The sequence below is a fragment of the Protopterus annectens genome, chromosome 7.part0 (genome assembly GCF_019279795.1).
Source record: "Protopterus annectens isolate FY-2018-M chromosome 7.part0, PAN1.0, whole genome shotgun sequence".
Lineage (NCBI taxonomy): Eukaryota > Metazoa > Chordata > Ceratodontiformes > Protopteridae > Protopterus > Protopterus annectens.
The window spans coordinates 1,066,315,496-1,066,334,528 of record NC_056739.1 but is presented as its reverse complement, the minus strand read 5'-3'; the positions used below and the strand labels follow the sequence as shown (position 1 = coordinate 1,066,334,528).

Below are 19,033 nucleotides of genomic sequence, written 5' to 3'. Positions count from 1 at the left end.
ACCTGAGATGTACCTCCCTGGACTACATGAAAAGAGACATGGAAGAGCTCTCCGATCTTGTAGCCCAGGCAGGTATGACCCTAGCCCTGAGTAGCATTCTGCCATCACCCAGAATGATGCTGCAGTACAAGGACAAAATGATTGACTTCAACAATTGACTAAGCTTCTGGTGCCATTCTAAAGGGATCCAGTATCTGTCTGCCTGTGATGAGATGGTCGACAGACCACGATGCTTTGCCAGAGATGGCCTGCACCTGTCACCCCTGGGATTCCGGATACTGGCTAAGGTTCTTGCCACTCCTATAGTGCCTGAACAAGTGCTGAGGACGAATAAGCAAATTCAAGTGCTATAACTAAGAATCTGTACCTGGATCTTGTGGTAGATAGGCTAGCTAGTGCTTAAACTCCCACTGATAAGCTAGAATGCTTCCCTCCAACACAGAATGCCTTGGGGGCTCAGGAGCTTACAAACAGTCCTGGATACAGCAAATCTGTATCTGGACTAGACTAGTTACAGGAAAGATGGGAAACAAGTGCAAATGCAGGCTTTTCAACCAGTAAGTTGAAAGAGATGGAAAAACTGTCAAACGGCCAATAAACTACAATTTCTGGGCCAGAAACCACTCTTGTGGTAGATAGGCTACCTAGTGATTACCACTCCCACTGATAAGCTAGAAGGCTTCCCTCCAACACAGAAAGGCTTGGGGGGCTCAGAAGCTTACAAACAGTCCTGGATACAGCAAATCTGTATCTGGACAAGACTAGTTACAGGAAAGGTGAGAAACAAGCGCAAACGAGGGCTTTTAAACCAGAAAATTGAAAGAGATGGAAAAACTGCCCAAACTGCCAATAAACTACAATTTCTGGGCCAGAAACCACTCTTGTGGTAGATAGGCTACTTAGTGCTTACCACCCCCACTGAGAAGCTAGAAGGCTTCCCTCCAACATAGAAAGGCTTGGGGGGCTCAGAAGCTTACAAACAGTCCTGGATACAGCAAATCTGTATCTGGACTAGACTAGTTACAGGAAAGGTGAGAAACAAGCGCAAACGAGGGCTTTTAAACCAGAAAATTGAAAGAGATGGAAAAACTGCCCAAACTGCCAATAAACTACAATTTCTGGGCCAGAAACCACTCTTGTGGTAGATAGGCTACTTAGTGCTTACCACCCCCACTGAGAAGCTAGAAGGCTTCCCTCCAACATAGAAAGGCTTGGGGGGCTCAGAAGCTTACAAACAGTCCTGGATACAGCAAATCTGTATCTGGACTAGACTAGTTACAGGAAAGGTGAGAAACAAGCGCAAACGAGGGCTTTTAAACCAGAAAATTGAAAGAGATGGAAAAACTGCCCAAACTGCCAATAAACTACAATTTCTGGGCCAGAAACCACTCTTGTGGTAGATAGGCTACTTAGTGCTTACCACCCCCACTGAGAAGCTAGAAGGCTTCCCTCCAACATAGAAAGGCTTGGGGGGCTCAGAAGCTTACAAACAGTCCTGGATACAGCAAATCTGTATCTGGACTAGACTAGTTACAGGAAAGGTGAGAAACAAGCATAGCAGGGGCTTTTAAACCAGAAAATTGAAAGAGATGGAAAAACTGCCCAAACTGCCAATAAACTACAATTTCTGGGCCAGAAACCACTCTTGTGGTAGATAGGCTACTTAGTGCTTACCACCCCCACTGAGAAGCTAGAAGGCTTCCCTCCAACACAGAAAGGCTTGGGGGGCTCAGAAGCTTACAAACAGTCCTGGATACAGCAAATCTGTATCTGGACTAGACTAGTTACAAGAAAGATGGGAAACAAGTGCAAATGCAGGCTTTTCAAACAGTAAGTTGAAAGAGATGGAAAAACTGCCAAATGGCCAATAAACTAGAATTTCTGGGCCAGAAGCCACTCTTGTGGTAGATAGGCTACCTAGTGCTTACCATTCTCACTGATAAGCTACAAGGCTTCCCTCCAACACAGAAAGGCTTGGGGGGCTCAGAATCGTACAAACAGTCCTGGATACAGCAAATCTGTATCTGGACTAGACTAGTTACAGGAAAGATGGGAAACAAGTGCAAACGCAAGCCTTTAAACCAGAAAGTTGAAAGAGATGTAAAAACTGCCCAAATGGCCAATAAACTACAACTGCTGGGCCAGAAACAACTCTTGTGGTAGAATAGGCTACCTAGTGCTTACCACTCCTACTGATAAGCTAGAAGGCTTCCCTCCAACACAGAAAATATTTTGAGGCTCAGAAGCTTACAAAAAGTCCTGGATACAGCAAATCTGTATCTGGACTAGACTAGTTACAGGAAAGGTGGGAGACAAGCGCAAATGCAGGCTTTTAAACCAGAAAGTTGAAAGAGATGGAAAAATTGCCCAAACGGCCAATAAAATACTATTTCTGGGCCAAAAACCCCTCTTGTAGTAGATAGGCTGCCTAGTGCTTACCACTCCAACTGATAAGCTAGAAGGCTTCCTTCCAACACAGAAAGGCTTTGGGGGCTCAGAAGCTTACAAACAGTCCTGGTTACAGCAAATCTGTATCTGGACTAAACTAGTTAAGGAAAGGCAGGAAACAAGTTTAGAAAAAAAATTTTTTGGGGGGAAAGTGGAAAGGGAGAAAGGAGAAACAGAAGATAATTCAAAATTAAGGACATAAGTGGCTTGCCCTTCACAAATGTTCTGTATTAGGTAGAATGAGCTAGTGACACTAGACTGGAATAGAGGTGGGATAGAGCTGAACAGATGGGACTGGTAGGAGTGTCTGAAGTCAAAATATGATCTCACTGTACTCGGTTGAGTGAGCAAATGAGATAGACCCAGGAGGAGTCAACAAACACAAATTTACAGGAGGGGTGGGAAAATTCCAAAGCCACCAAGATTAATACCAGAACAAGGACAGGGAGGGAGGGCAGGAAACTAACTGCAGAGACAGATAGAGGCCACAGTATTCTATGAAACAAATAAACAGAAAAATAAATAACTACAGAGAGACACAGACCAATGAAACAATTAAACACACAGAAAAATAAAATAAAATGCAGTACAATCTTTAACCCTGCATGTTTGTAATTAACTCAACTAGTAATGCAGTTGATTGTAGGTATGTAGCAGAAGCCAAACAGCTCAGAAATTGAGCAGTAATAAATTCAAAGATATGTGGCTAACACTTATAACACAGAAACCATCTAGGCTAAGAGTTTAACACTGAATATCAATGAAGTGAAACACAAAAGTCCCCACTAACTGCAGAGACAGAGAGAGAGACAACAGTATTCTCTGAAACAATTAAATAGAAAAATAAATAACTACAGAGAGACATAGACAAGTGAAACAATTAAATACACAGAACATACAATAAAATGCAGTACAATCTTTAACACTGCAAGTTTGTACTTAACTCAGCTAGTAATGCAGTTGATTGCAGGTATGTAGCAAAAGCCAAACAACTCAGAAATTGAGCAGTGATAAATTCAAAGATATGTGACTAACACTTATAAATACACAGAAACCCTCTAGGCTAAGAGTTTAACACTGAATATCAATGAAGTGAAACACACTAGCCCCCACTAACTGCAGAGACAGAGAGAGACCACAGTATTCTATGAAACAATTAAACAGAAAAATAAATAAGTTCAGAGTGACACAGACAAATGAAACAATTAAATACAGAGAAAAATAAAATAAAAAGCAGTACAATCTTTAACACTGCAAGTTTGTACTTAACTCAGATAGTAATGCAGGTGATTGTAGGCATGCAGCAGAAGCCAAACAACTCAGAAATTGAGCAGTAATAAATTCAAAGATATGTGACTAACACTTACAAATACACAGAAACCCTCTAAGCTAAGAGTTTAACACTGAATATCAATGAAGTGAAACACAATAGTCCCCACTAACTGCAGAGACAGAGAAAGACCACAGTATTCTATGAAACAATTAAATAGAAAATCAAATAACTACAGAGAGACACAGACCAATGAAACAATTAAATACACAGAAAAATAAAATAAAATGCTTAACAATCGTTAACACTGCAAGTTTGTACTTAACTCAGCTAGTAATGCAGTTGATTGTAGGTATGTAGCAGAAGCCAAAGAACTCAGAAATTGAGCAGTAATAAATTCAAAGATATGTGACTAACACTTATAAATACACAGAAACCCTCTAAGCTAAGAGTTTACCACTGAATATTAATGAAGTGAAACACAACAGCCCCCACTAACTGCAGAGACAGAGAGAGACTACAGTATTCTATGAAACAATTAAATAGAAAAATAAATAACTACAGAGAGACACAGACCAATGAAACAATTAAATACACAGAAAAATAAAATAAAAACGCTGCACAATCGTTAACACTGCAAGTTTGTACTTAACTCAGCTAGTAATACAGTTGATTGCAGGTATGTAGCAGAAGGCAAACAACTCAGAAATTGAGCAGTAATAAATTCAAAGATATGTGTTCCACACCATAGGTCAATTCCTCGTTGGTCAGATCTGACCACAAGCTAATCTCCCTAGACATCCACATCCCGCCCCCAACCCCCATTAGGGAAACCACCGTAAAAAATTTCTCCAAAGCCAACTTCACGCTTCTTAAAACAGAAGTGTCAAACTTTTCGACACCCATGCAGATGGACAATAGAGGTACGACTGCTGAATCCCCCACAAATGCACTTTATAAGCACTTACACGAGTGCATGGATTGTGCTATCCTTAACAGAACCAAGACACTATCCTCCAAAAAAAATGAAGCCAATTTGGTGGTCCCCTGCCATAAACAAACTCTACAACAGAAGAAAAAAACTGTTGCAAAAAAGAGTAAAATCCCATGATTGGAGGAACTCCCTGGTCAGCCTCAGTAAGAAGCTGAGATCCCTCATAAAATCCTCCAAAGTTAGTTACAAAAAAAAAATTGCCACTGATTCTAAAGACAACCACAAAGCATTCTATAGCTATGTCAAGAATCTTAATGGCAATACTCAGATCTGCTCTGAGTTACAGCACAATGGCGCTAAATATACAGAATCAACTGATATTGCCAACATCCTGGCAGATAGGTTCAGTGCTAACTTTACCCCCCTTTCACCCCCTAAAGGGCCCATCTCTATACCGGAAGAATGCAATGTTCCTGTAATCATGCCTGCACAGGTAAAAACCACACTCTCGAAAGCCAAGAACGCAGCAGCCATGGGACCTGACAATATCCCAGGCTGCGTTCTCCAGGAACTACAGAATGAACTGGCACCCCACCTAAACACCATGTTCAATCATAGCCTCACCTCAGGCTTTGTGCCAGCTGAATGGTGTGCCAACTGAATGGTGCACAGCGACGGTTATCCCACTCCACAAAGGGGGAGCCACCACAGACCCCGGGAACTACCGCCCCATTAGCCTAATGAAACTGTTCTGCAAGGCCATGGAATGTGTCAACATGGAACTTATAAACAAAGACATTGGTAATCTCCAAACTCTGGACCCTACCCAGTTCGAGTTTGTAAAAGGCAGATCATGTCTCCTAAACCTGACAGACTTCTTTGAAGCAGTCACCAAAGCAGTAGACGGGGGGGGGTAAGGTGGTACACACAGCCTATCTAGATTTCACCAAGGCTTTTGACACCATCCCCCACTCTGGAATTACAGATAAACGCACTAAAGTAGGTATAAATCCCTATGTCACAAGATGGGTTGCCAACTGGCTCACTATGAAAGTAGCAGACTCCAAATCCGACTTCAGACCAGTGACAAGTGGAGTACCACAGGGTTCAGCCCTGGGTCCTCTCTTGTTTTCATATACTTTTCTGAAGTACAGGCTAACACAGAAGGTCTTTGGCTAACAAAGTTCGCAGATGACTGCAAACTAGGAGCCATAATCAAAACTCCTAATGATGTGGACATCCTACAAAAGGGCCTCAGTGAGACAGATGCTTGGTGTCAAAGCCATGGCCTGAAGCTCAATGCCAGAAAGTGCATTGTCATCCCCTTTGGTAAAAACTCTGTACCCATGAGCTACCACATAGGTGGTAGTCTATTTGACACTGAAAGTGTGATAAGAGACCTTGGGACACAGGTGGACAGTAGTCTCTCCTTTGATAATCACATCACCACAGTAGTCAGGAAATCCTTCTATGTGGCACACCTCATCACAAAAGGGTTCTCCTTCAGAAAAAAGGAGGTCATTGTTCCTCTCTACTCTACACCATTATAGAGTACAACACCCTTTTTGGTATGTACCTCACAAGACATCTACAACTACTGAAAAGGCCACAGAAATACCTCACAAAGAGGATTACTGACCTCAAACAGATGCCCTACGCAGACCGTCTCAAAAAACTCTAGCTTTATTCCATCACATATCGCCTATTCAGAGACGATGTCTGCCTAAAATACAAAGCTATGTCAAACCCAGAGCTGTTGGACATGCTCCACTTAAAGAAATCCCAATCCCTCCAAGCTACACCCTCTAGGGACCTAAACCTTGTCACCACAATAAACAGAATGTGCTGGAGGGATAGATTCTTGTCCCAGAGACTTCCCACACTCTGGAACAAACTACCTATCTATATCAAACAAAGCTCCTCACTCGCACTCTAAGAAAAATCTTGATGATTGGATAGGAAACAGGAAATTCACCCAGGGATGACCTCTGTGGCTCTGCTCGACAGGGACACAGGAAAATAATTTTCGTGGGTGGCGAAAGCAAGGGTACCTTTTTGGCTAGGCTTGTATAGGCACTAGGGCTGATAGCCTAGCACCTACCTATGAACCTATGAACATCTATAAGTGCACATGTGTTAGATAACTCTTTCTGAACATTTTCTGTCTATTTGAAAGTTTTATTTTCAAGTTCATGTGTAAGTTCTGCACTGTACTCATTATTATTTGAAATGAAAATGCTTTATCTTATTTCTTTCAAACAAATATTTTTATTATCCATCTTTGAATGTTTGTGGTTAATGTTTTGCTTATTGAATTTTTGTGGTTAATATTTTGCTTATCAGATTAGGAGTTTAAGCATTTTAATGGTATTCTGGTGTCTGCCCTATAAATGGTAACTACACAGAACAAATAGTTACCATTTAAATATTTAAAAGTGCACAGTTTCATAGGTTAGTACTAGACAGGTGGTTTTCACAACCATATACAGGCTAGCCACCCAACCCAAGATGTACTGCCTTACCTCATTTCTTGATAAAGGCCACACTACTAATCCTTGGAATAAATAATTATAAAAAAACAACTGCATTCAAGGATCCAACCAACAGGCAAGAAGGCTCAAAGTCACTCAAGATGAAATAAAATGTAACAAGCTCTTTATTTGGTAAGTGCTTTAGTGAGTATTAACTCCCACTTCTTCATACCATTAATAAAATCAACATCTGCAAGGCTCTTATATTCAGTCAAGCAAAGATTAGCCTATCATAACATTCATCTAATTAAATAGAACATTCAGTCAATCAAAAACACCAATAACACAGCTTACCCTAATAAAGCTATATACAGCTTCTTTAAAACATACATCCATATAAATGGATATAAATGCAATGTAATGGGACCATATTGAGTGTATTACATGTATGTATTATTTATGTATATATTTTTTATGTTTTTTATATATTTGTGTTTTCATATGTCTTTGAGATAGATGTTTTTATATACACCATACCTTTATATGCAAGCTATGCAATGAAAAAGGACTTTCTTACAATAGTGGTTATATGGCCATCACTGTATCTGGCATTCCTTAGGCCAATGCTCCCTTTGGTATGTATCTATACAAACACCTATCACAATTACAATGTCAAAAACACTTTCTCTCCAAAAAAATCAAAGGCTTAAATCATAAAAGCTATGCTGTTACAAAGCCCTACCCCTCTCTACAGTATCTTGCAGGATCTGTCTATGGCATACAGCTTCAACTGACCCTATCCTTCCAGACTTACTACACATTCTTAAGTCCAGTGGTCACAAACACCCACTCAAGGCATCGCAATCTCTTCTGCAGTTTAAATAAAACATGCTGGAGGAAGAGGTATGCATTACAAAGAATCTTGCCTCTATGGAACCACCTTCCATTCCATGTTAAACAAAGCACATTTCTTGCTCAGTTAAAACACAACTTTGGATGAATGGATAGGAAATCGCAAATTCACCCTGGTTTAGAACCCTGACCCTCATGGATAGGGGAAGCAGGTAAACGCCCCCAAATGTTCTAGTTTTTCCTACCTATAGGCATTCGTATATATACTACAAGGGCTGTATGGCCAGGCTTCATACAATCCTAACAGATCAACGGTCTAGTAACAACCTATGAATTTATGTGCATTTTGATACTGACTCTAAAGGAAAAGACTACAATCTGGTAGTCAGATTTGATCAAAGAGGGAATAACAGCAGCAGGTGAGCAAGCAAGGCAGAACTGGCAAGACAAGATCAAGTATATATCTCCATTTTGTGGAAAGTTATAAAATCTCATTTAGGGTTCTGACCCACAATACACAGTCTTGAAGCACTTACTGCATCTCAGATCGCACATGTTCAACCAGCAAAACTGGAACAGACAAGGGAGGATGTCAAAGATTAGATTACATCAGCTCACTTTTCCTGGGGGAATGGAGCAGCCTAGGCTCACTCCAATAGCAGCATTATGAGCCTAGTGAGTTCCATGCTGCAAGAAATATACTGCTTGATTAGAAAGTTGCACAAGCTTGGAATTGGGCATGTACCTTCCAAAAGCAGCAACTCTGGAGCTCAAGGCTACTACGAGGTGGTGGGAGGTTGGGTGCACTCCTGGACAGCAGTATGACACTACACTACAGCCTTGACTTCCTCACATGCACAGGAGTTGTGTTGAGTCCAAGGGAGACTAAGGCAGGTGTGGCATACATGGTTAGTGAGAAAAGGAATTGGGGGCAGCAGATGGTCAGCCACAGGGTGGTAAAGGAAAAAAAAATAAAGAAAACCTGATTTAGGGAAAAGTTTGGCACATGTATTGCTACTTGTGTAAAATTCCCAACTGAGAAACATAAATTAAGTCCCCTTTAATTACAGTATTGGAATTAATACATATGGGAATCATTTTTCAAGATATCTAATTTGGTTTTCTGGTGACCCTGAAGGGTATCTATAGATGGTAATGATGTAGTAGTTGACTTAATCAAATGTGACCAAAACGTCAGGGAGCTTGGATTCAGAACCTTAAATTATCTGGCATGAGTTAATATTTGGCTGGATAAAAATGGATATTGCCCTACTTTTCTAAGATGGTCTAATAGAATGATAAGTGCTATACCCTGATACAGTGGGGGTATTTTTGGTTTACTATTAAAATTTCTAAACGAACTCTGTCGACTGTACTATTGTCAAACAAGGAAGTTCGAAAATGGTAATATCGATGACAAAAAAAAAACCTAGGAACGGGTTTTAACATGGGTCGAGATAGTGGGGAGGTTTGTAGTTCGGAATAACACTGAACACCTATCTCGACCCATGTTAAAACCCATTCCAAGGTTGTTTTTTTGTCATCGATATTACCGTTTTTGAACTTCCGTGTTCGACAATAGTACAGTCGACGGAGTTCGTTTTGAAATTTTAATAGTAAACCGGTGTTCTCTCACACAGAGAGAGTTATAAGACCACTGAAGCCAGATTTCTGTTGGGCGGAAAAAGTCTTAGCCAATATGTTAGCAGATCAGACATGGAAGGTCATCAAACTATTTCAGTACAGATGATCTTAAAGAATCCTGGCTTTGACTTGCAAGTTGCAGCACTTAACCAGAAAAAAATATATATACATGTTTTAAAGTCCCAAGCTCATGCTCTTTTCCAAAAGTCCACAACTGTTAAGAAAATGTATAACTGCAATGTGCAAGCTTAAATGCATTAAGGGTTAAAAAGAATTAATAAGTTTATTCTGCTTATTCTGTGTAAAATATGTGCAGCTGCAGGAGACCTTGATAAGAGAACAACTGACGCCTGAAAGTCTACCATAGTCAGCAGAGTGTGTATTGAGGCCAGGATTGTACCTTGACCCTAGGCAAATGTATCATATCAGAACTGGACAACTGAAGAAGTATGAGAAACTAGGGAGGGCTGAAATTAGCCCAAGGCCAGGTTGTTTTTCTCAAACATGTTTTTGCAAGACAGCAATTTTCTGACCATGTCAGCAGTAAATCTAACATCTTCCTGTGTACATGCAAAGAACTGTATAAAAACAGCATGCTGAACTATGGAAAATCAGACTAACCTTGAACTTACATGCTTTGTCTCCTTGCTGCAAGTAATAAAGGGTGCCTTGCTTGAACTTTACATGCATTGATCTTTGTGTTTTCCTTTACAGATTGGTCCCTCAAGCCGGAAATCCTCTCTTGACCTCGGATCAGACGGCCAGGTGGCTGAAACCATACGGGGAAGAAACCAACTCGGTTCTTCTTATGTGAAAAGTCCTCCGACTGAATTGTCGTCAAAAGAGGCCAGCCACTTTCTGATCTGCGACTGAAGAACGGGTTTCCCGCAAGACAGCGATCAATCACGTGGGCTCAGGTAAGGTGAATCTACTTTTTCTGTTTCAAGATCAGGGACTAAATGTGTATTGTTTCTGTCAGATTGTGTTTTCTTACAGTCAGGGATAGAAAATGTACAGTCTTGTCATAGATCAGGTGAAACAGATCAGTAGGTTTTAGACAGTCATTGTGAAGAGACTTTAACAAAATCCGTGGTACAGGTAAAAAATCTGAAGGCATCAGGTAATATTTTCTGAACAGTCTACGTAGCAAACATGATAGGGAAAAATGGGTAATAATTGTGCAAAGACACCCAGAAACCCACCGTTAACAGAAGATGCAAAATACATGCAGTCACAGCGCGTAGACAATATTAGATACTTTTCAAAATGGGTTATTAAGTATAAATTTGAAGGGAAATTAGAAAAATCCTCACTTATCAAACTTATCAAGCAACTTAAAACTGATTCTAAGGGTCAGGTAAAAAAGCAACGACAGTTAGGAATTCCCCAGGCACACAGGTGGCTGGAGGAAGCAAACCGCAGAGACCAAAAGAACAAAGATTCAAAGACAATGTTTTTAGATAAGGAAGACAATAACTTGGTAATGGCATCGGCACCTCTGCCTCCCCCTCCTTTACCAAAGTACGGAGCAAGTGGACAGGTTGACCCACCCCCATTATATCCTATGCTCACTAGAGATAGGGACATTATAAAATTGAAACTAGCTAAAGTTAGGGATCCCATCAAAACAAGGTCCCGAACAAAGGCAAATAATCAAGAAGAACGCTCTGAATTATGGCAGGTAGTTAAGAATACATGACCTGTAGAAGAAGAAATATGCCCACTTATAGAAGTTCCAAACCCTCAGGCAGGACAGGAAGATCAGACTCCAACTATCCTAGTATATAGACCTTGGACTCCGGAAAATATCCGGAAAGCTACAAAAGGGATTCCCCATCCGAAACTTAATTTCCAAAAATTTTCGGAAGATTTACAGGGAATGAGGCTAAGTTATAACTTAAATGGGGAAGAAATAGAAAAAGTAGTTCGACAGATTGGTGGACCAGATTGGTACATGATTTGTGGCATCTGGAATCCTCATAACGCTGCACAAAAACCTCTTCCACATAGCAGCGCAAAATTAGACACTAAAATGAAGGGACTTACTGACCACATCTCTGAGAAATGGAAACCTAAGGCAGACTGGACTTGCATTAATCAATGTGTCCAGCAGGAGGGTGAATCCGTTGACCAATACTTTGCTAGACTGTTAGAATGTTTTTAACAACCACTGTGGGATGCAGGTTCCCGAAGATCAAAAACAAAATTCCCCATATGAACAGCAGTTAAAAAATGCATTGTTAAAAGGTAGTAGTACACCTATAAGCAGTTTCATTACAAAACACATGGTTGACCATCGAACGAGCAGATTACACTCACTACTTGAATATGCTAGACATGCTAAAAGGCATTTTAATAGCAAAAAGAAAAAGAAGGCTCAGGTATTTTCCGTAGAGGACGGAGCAGAAGTTTATGTAGTGCACCCCGGGAAAAAGGGCAGGAAAAATGCACAGGGAGGTAGGCAATCTGACCAGCGATCAAAAGACTTTGAAGGACACAAGAAAAGGGGAGAATGTTTTAAATGTGGTAAAAAGGGACATTTAGCAAGGGATTGCAGGAAAAATAAAAAGGCAACAACGTAAGATAAAGAAGATGAGGACTGACTATATAATAGTCAGGAATCACTAGAAGAGACCAGTAGAGAAAGGACAAACAAGAATGTAAAAAGGGAAATAAAGGAAATACAGAAAATTAATGATGGTACAGAAGAAGATGAAGTACTAGATTTAACTTTGTTGAGCCTGGAGCTCTGTTTAGCAAATACAAAACCGGAAGTTATACTTTTAGTGGAAGGCAGTGAGGTTAAATTTTTGTGTGATTCTGGGGCATCACGGACTATGATACACCCCTCCAAATTACCAGAAAATTCGGAGTCACCTAATTACATATTGGTCAAAGCAGCAAATGGGCAGCAATATCGGGAGCCCCTCTCCCGCAATATCACGATAACAAATCTTGTTTCACGATTAACACAAAAAAGTAAAATTGTAGTTTCTGCAAAGTGCCCAGTAAATCTTTTGGGAAGGAATCTTATGCAGTTATTTGGCATTGCGGTGGTTCCAACTATGCAGAGCATGGAAGCGCAGCGATGAACTGACACCTTTATGGTTCAATCGGGGGGTGACATGTTTTATTGGTACAGTCAGGACCTGGTTACGACTGGTTCAGGGACTGTGACCAAAGAACTGATGAATGTAGCCATCAGTAAGTTTGCCTCCCTCGACATTAATAAACAGCACCTGCTGCATTGTACCCTGTATTTTTGTAACACACCAGGGCCTAATAAAAAGTATGAAAAAGAGTTATTTAAGCATCGTACAAACAAACTGGTACTGAGAAACTTATACTGAGACGCAAAAGGAAATAGTGTAGCCAGCTGTTCACTGTCCCAGGAGTTTTTGACACTTTATAAATCCAATCGACTACCACATGTTAGCCTGACCAAGAATAAAAACATACGGTGGACAGACCTAGGGGAAAAAGTCACAAGATGGAAAAAAACAAACAGAACTGGAGCTGTCAGGACAGGAAATACAAGTGCAAAAATTAAATTGGGTAACTCAAGCTAACCCAGCTGTACATCTGCAGTCTCGCGAAGACAGCTGATGAATACTCCTGTTGATGGAAGAAAAAAACGCCTTACGAGATATACCAGAGACCCTCTGGTCAGCAGGAAAATCAGATGTAGGACTTATCCGTACTGCAGGACCAGTTAGTGTCACGCCAAAATCAGCGTTTAAACCACAAAAGAGACTGTATCCCTTAAGAAAGGATGCAGAGGCAGAAATAAAACCTATCATAGCAGCATTACTTAAGGGAAGGGTGCTAGTAAAATCCCTTGATTCTCCGTGTAATACACCTTTATTTCCAGTTAAAAAAGCCAATGGAGAATGGCGTATGGTTCAGGATTTGCAAGCTGTAAATGACGCAGTAATATCAAGGGCACCTATCCGAATCCACATACTTTGTTAAATGACTTAAAACCTCAACAAGAATATTTTTCTGTGGTAGATATTAGTAATGCATTCTTTTCAATACCAATACACCCAAACAGCCAGTATTGGTTTGCATTCACGTTTCAGGAAAAAAAATATACATATACGCGATTACTACAGGGGTATTGTGAAAGCCCTACTATATTTTCGCAAGAAATGTCAAGTAACTTGGCAGGATTTAACCCGCCAAAGGGTAGTCAAGTCTTACTTTATGTTAATGACATTCTATTAGCAGCCCCCACCCTGCAGGATTGCAGGGAAGATACAGTAGCGCTTCTACAATTTCTAGCTGCTGAGGGACATAAAGTGAATAAGAACAAACTGCAGCTTTGGAAAAAACAGGTAAAGTACTTAGGATATGTAATATCCAAGAAAGGTAGAACTTTACATGAGGACAGAAAGGTGGCAATTTTGCAGGCGCCAAAGCCTACCACCAAGAAGGAAATTATGTCCTTCTTGGGGACGACTAATTTTTGTTGAAGCTGGATTCCAAACTATGCCTTGGAATCTGCACCTTTAACTGACCTTATTTATAAGACACCTATGGCAGCGCAGGACTTATTACAATGGACAACAAAGGCAGAATCTGCTTTCTGTAAGCTGAAACAGTTAATAATATCCTCTCTAGTTCTGGGTTTGCCTAATTACCATAAGTGTTTCTTCCAGACTATAAATTGCAAGCAGGGTTATATGACATCAGTACTAACACAACAACATGGGGATAAGCAACTTCCCATTGCTTACTATTCATCACAATTAGACCCAGTGGCACAATCTTTGCCACACTGTGTGCAGCCAGTAGTCGCGGCAGCAATGGCAGTGCAGGCTTCGACCTCAGTAGTCTTGTTTCACCCACTCACTCTGTGGGTACCTCATGCAGTCACGATTATTTTATTACAAGAAAAAGTAGCATATCTGCTACGCATCTCTCCTGCATGACCATATTGTTAAGCCAACCTCATATGACAATTGAACAACGCACGACCTTAAACCCTTCTACTCTGCTTCCAACTCCTGCAGTCGGCACACCACACTGCTGGCTGCAAATAATCAAGCAGAAGACCTTACCTAGGAAAGACCTCACGGATGTCCCCTTGGATAATGCCGAGGTGACATACTATGTGAATGGCTATTGCAAAAGGGGCCCTGCAGGACAGAACCTAGTAGGATATGCAGTAGTCTCTGATACTGGAGTTACAGAAGCAAAATCTTTATCGCATCATTTATCTGCGCAGGCAGCAAAATTGATTGCTCTGACACGAGCATGTACCTTAGCGAAGGATAAATGTGTAAACATCTTTACTGATAGCCAATACGGTTATTCCACTGTACATGTGTTTGCACAACAGTGGAAAAACTGAGGAATGATAACATCTACTGGCAAACCTATAAATCATGCGCAGCTTATTTTAGATCTTTTAGAATCTATTCAGTTGCCTCGAAGGGTAGCTATTTGCAAATGTGCAGCTTATGCCAAACAACAGGACATAATTTCAAAAGGTAATGCAAGAGCTGATGCAGCTGCAAAACAGGCAGCTACAGAGGTATTATTTCTAAATAAGGAATTACAACCCTCTGAAACCTTGAATTTAGATATGTTAAAAACAATGCAGACACTCACTACAGAAGCAGAAAAACAGCAATGAATGAACCGAGGAGCAATCCTCGAAAAGGGGCTGTACATCTCTAAGGAGGGAAAACCAATACTACCCTCTAACTTGTTCCGCTACGCGGCATTGTTGAGCCATGGGCAGTGCCATGTCTCAACAGGGGGGATGATACAGCTGGAGAACCAGGTGTTCACAACGTATGGATTTACAAAGTATTCTAAAAAAATTTTTTTAATGTGTCAGATCTGTAACAAACACCATGCACAGGAGGCGATAAAGCCTAAGCGAGGGAGTTTTCCCACACCACCATATCCGTTTCACACTATCTGTATGGATTTTATAGAACTGAACAAATGTGAAAGTACTGCCTTGTCATTATAGATATGTTCTCCAGGTGGGTGGAAGCTTTTCCAACCAAAAATCCAGATGCAGCTACAGTAGCAAAGGTACTTGTTAAGGACATTATTCCTAGGTTCGGTATCCCGGAAAAAATCTATAGCGACAATGGTATGCACTTTGTAAATCAAACCATACAGCAGCTGAGTAAGTTTTTTGGTATTTCTCTAAAAAATCATTGTGCATACCATCCGCAGTCTGCAGGGCTGGTTGAAAGGCATAATGGTATTCTAAAAAGCAAACTAAAATTAATAGCTGAAACAGTGAAAACCTAGCTGTACTGTTTACCCCTGGCACTGTTGAACATGAGAACTGTCCCTACAGCAAAAGGACTGACTCCCTTTGAAAAGCTGTATGGTAGGGCTTATTATACACCCCAGTGGAAACCTCTCATGTCATCAGACCAGGAAGCTGATTTTATACTAGCTGAATATATGAAAAAGTTGTTGAGTTCTAAACATCTGTTGCAGTTTAATTCTGTTTCAGGTCAGAAACAAGCCGAAACATCGGAAGTGACAGTGACGCCAGGGGACTGGGTGTAGATTAAAATCGTGAAGCGAAAGAACTGGGCATCGCCAAAGTGGGAAGGTCCCTACCAGGTGCTTCTTTCAACACCTACTGCAGTCAAGATAGCAAAACGAGCTTCGTGGATACATCTGACGCACTGCAAGTTGGTGAGAAACTTTGAACTGGACAAAAACCTTACCTCTCCATCTGGACCCTAAGCACAAAAGTCTGGCTACAAAGGGGGGGTCAGATCAATAGGAACTGATCCGTCTCAAACCCAGTGAAGCAATCATCGGTGCTAAGGTCCTATAGGGCAGAAAGTAAGATCACGTGTCCTAAGTAAAATGACTGAATCAAGAAAAATCAAAATATATCTTTTTGGAAGAACCGGAGAAGACAGAGACAATATGGAAAAACCATTTCCACAGAAATATTGCATGACCATCCTATTTGACCATCATGGTAACAATAATCTTTTTGTTACGGCCATTTCTCTTTTCTGCTACATAAGCAGAACTTAGTAAGCGTGAGTGGCACCCGAATTTCAATACTTACCAGGCAATCAAATACGTGTATGCTAAAACCTTCAATGTTTCGAATTGCTGGGTCTGCACAGCTCTACCAACAGCACATAAGGGATTGCTGCTAACTTCAATTCCCCTAGGGGCTAATAAGACCTGGGAAAACCTAATTCATGACACATCGAATGTCACGTCAAAAAATAAAGTAGCATTACACTTGTCTATTCGTCAAAACGGAATTGTGTGTTTTCATAAGAATGATACAGTCAAGGTAGGATGGAGCCATTGCAATGCAACAGTTCCCTATAAATGCTACACTAAACCTAATAACACCGGATCTTATTGCAACACGAACTATGACTCATTTTGTGAACTGATGCATAGAACAATCAATGAAGTAAAACGTGATTCTGTTCTATACAAACAACTGTCCATAATTGATAAAAAAAATGTTTCATGCAGGACAAGGGTATGTTCATAGTAAAGTTACCACCAAAGTAAAAAATTGTTACTTTATATGTGAAAGAAAAGCATATAAATGGCTATCTGAAAACTGGTCCGGTAGCTGTATTTTGGGATATCTGGTTCCGGCCATACGACACACGGCAGTCTTACCGCAAGGGAAAATTCGGAATGTCCAAGAAATCAAGAAGCCTGCTAATCCAGTGGGACAAATCGATGCACTCTGGATATACCATCATAATTTAGGCCATGAGAGTGGCAAAGGACTGTCGCACATGAATCTGGGTGATGACGTCATATCTTGGGCAGGCATAATACCAGCATATGGAGCAGTGAAATCTATCTGGGAGCTGAAAAAAATATATAAACTTCTTAAAACAATGAGTAATGCGACCTTTTCCACCCTAGAATTGGTAATGAACTGACTGCCATGAAAACAGTGGTGCTTCAAAATCACATGGCTCTCGACTTCACCCTAGCGGCGAAAGGAGGTACGTGCGCTTTAATCCAAGAGGAGTGCTGTTCATTTAGTCCTGACAACAAACATGAGATAGACAGCCATCTTAAAGTAATTCAGCAAGTGTCGGCCATGACCAAACCAGAACCAAATCCATTGACGGAATTTTTTCAGAAATAGTTCGGGGGTTGGGGCAGCATCCTGATGAACATTCTGACTGCCATCTGTGTAGGGGCAGCCTTACTGATGGTGTGTGGATGCTGCTGCATCCCCTGTATGAAAGGACTAGTTAAGAATATCATAGACGCTTGTTTCAAAAACTTTATATCAGAATGTTGAATTTGAAAAATTACTCAAAACTGAAAAAATGCTTTCACAAGCTTAAACTGAATGACTGTCTAACTGCAAATCCTAAGTAGGAAATGGTTATGGGAAGAAAAACTGTTTATGCTTGTTTTGAAGGTAGACTAAAGTATTAAAAGGGGGGAAATGTTAAGAAAATGTATAACTGCAATGTGCAAGCTTAAATGCATTAAGGGTTAAAAAGAATTAATATGTTTATTCTGCTTATTCTGTGTAAAATATGTGCAGCTGCAGGAGACCTTGATAAGAGAACAATTGACGCCTGAAAGTCAGCCATAGTCAGCAGAGTGTGTATTGAGGCCAGGATTGTACCTTGACCCTAGGCAAATGTATCATATCAGAACTGGACAGCTGAAGAAGTATGAGTAACTAGGGAGGGCTGAAATTAGCCCAAGGCCAGGTTGTTTTTCTCAAACATGTTTTTGCAAGACAGCAATTTTCTGACCATGTCAGCAGTAAATCTAACAACATCTTCCTGTGTACATGCAAAGAACTGTATAAAAACAGCATGCTGAACTATGGAAAATCAGACAAACCTTGTACTTACATGCTTTGTCTCCTTGCTGCAAGTAATAAAGGGTGCCTTGCTTGAACCTTATGTGCATTGATCTTTGTGTTTTCCTTTACAACAACACATTTACTTTTCTTCTTCAGATTATACCAGGCTGCCATGGACCCCAGACAACAAAGCCAATGGTAAACATCTACTCTCTGCTTCATCTAGTATGCCAGCTAGCTTCCAGATAACTTCAGTGACTATCTTCCCTAAAATGGTAGGACAAAATTGCCTTATTCCTTATGAGGACTAATCCTAAATGATGATCTGTTTTAAAAATCAGCCCAGAAAACACATTTTAAAAGGGAAAAAGTATCAGAACTCTGCACATGCATTGTACAATATGTAAACTATATTGAATTCCACATATGGGGAGAAAGGAAAAAAATAATACAGTTTTTATTTAAAGTAAAATAAAATTTGTAAAAAAAAAAAAACATAAAACCAAATAAAATAGGATTGGGGGCTGCAACCTAGCATCCCTGAACCACGAGTCTTCCCTGACATTCACACAGTGTAGTTAAATTTGGGCTAGGTGAGAAGAGAG

At 40.5% G+C, this 19,033-nt stretch overlaps 1 protein-coding gene across 3 annotated transcripts in view; it reads right to left on the bottom strand.

Annotated features, from left to right (window-relative positions):
* The window catches only part of FBN1 (fibrillin 1), a 4,097,759-nt gene that overhangs the window by 81,268 nt on the left and 3,997,458 nt on the right, over positions 1-19,033 (bottom strand). The window lies entirely within an intron of this gene.